Source organism: Nothoprocta perdicaria, unplaced genomic scaffold (assembly GCF_003342845.1).
Source record: "Nothoprocta perdicaria isolate Ctin4 unplaced genomic scaffold, notPer1 scaffold_156, whole genome shotgun sequence".
Lineage (NCBI taxonomy): Eukaryota > Metazoa > Chordata > Aves > Tinamiformes > Tinamidae > Nothoprocta > Nothoprocta perdicaria.
Window position 1 is genome coordinate 1,707,162 of NW_020454716.1, and position 445 is coordinate 1,707,606.

The following is a 445-nucleotide window of genomic DNA, read 5'->3' on the forward strand; positions in this document are numbered from 1 at the left end:
CCCCCCTCGCTGCCCCAAACCCCGGGCGCAGCGGGCACCCGCGGCAGGGCCCCCCTCGCTGCCCCAAACCCCGGGCGCAGCGGGCACCCGCGGCAGGGCCCCCCTCGCTGCCCCAAACCCCGGGCGCAGGGAGAGGCGCCTCAGCCCGGGGACCCCCAGCGCTGCAGCGGAGTCCGCGGCGGCGCCGCCGGCACCGGGACCCGCTCCGCGGAGCCCTCACCGGGGGCTGCCCTCCCGGTCCGGCCCGAGCAGCAGCGCGGGGCAAGGGGCAGCCGGGGCTCTCCACGGCGGCGAGGGACGGGCTCGAGGCTTTCCTTGAGCGGAACATAAAAACCGGAGAGGAAATAAGAGCCCGGGGGGAGTCAGAGAGCAGCCAAGTTTCCCCCCGGGGCGGAGGGAAGCCCCGCGGGCGCGGAAACCCCCCGGGGAGCCCCGCGAGCCGCCC

General features: G+C 78.2%; 1 protein-coding gene across 1 annotated transcript in view; it reads right to left on the minus strand.

Moving 5' to 3' along the window:
• Positions 1-237, minus strand: part of CD82 (CD82 molecule) — a 38,014-nt gene extending 37,777 nt beyond the window's left edge. Inside the window, exon 1 of the mRNA XM_026035121.1 lies at positions 221-237. The gene's annotated coding sequence lies outside the window, so the exon portion shown is untranslated. The remainder of the gene's footprint in view (positions 1-220) is intronic.
• Between the last annotated feature and the right edge of the window lie 208 nt (positions 238-445).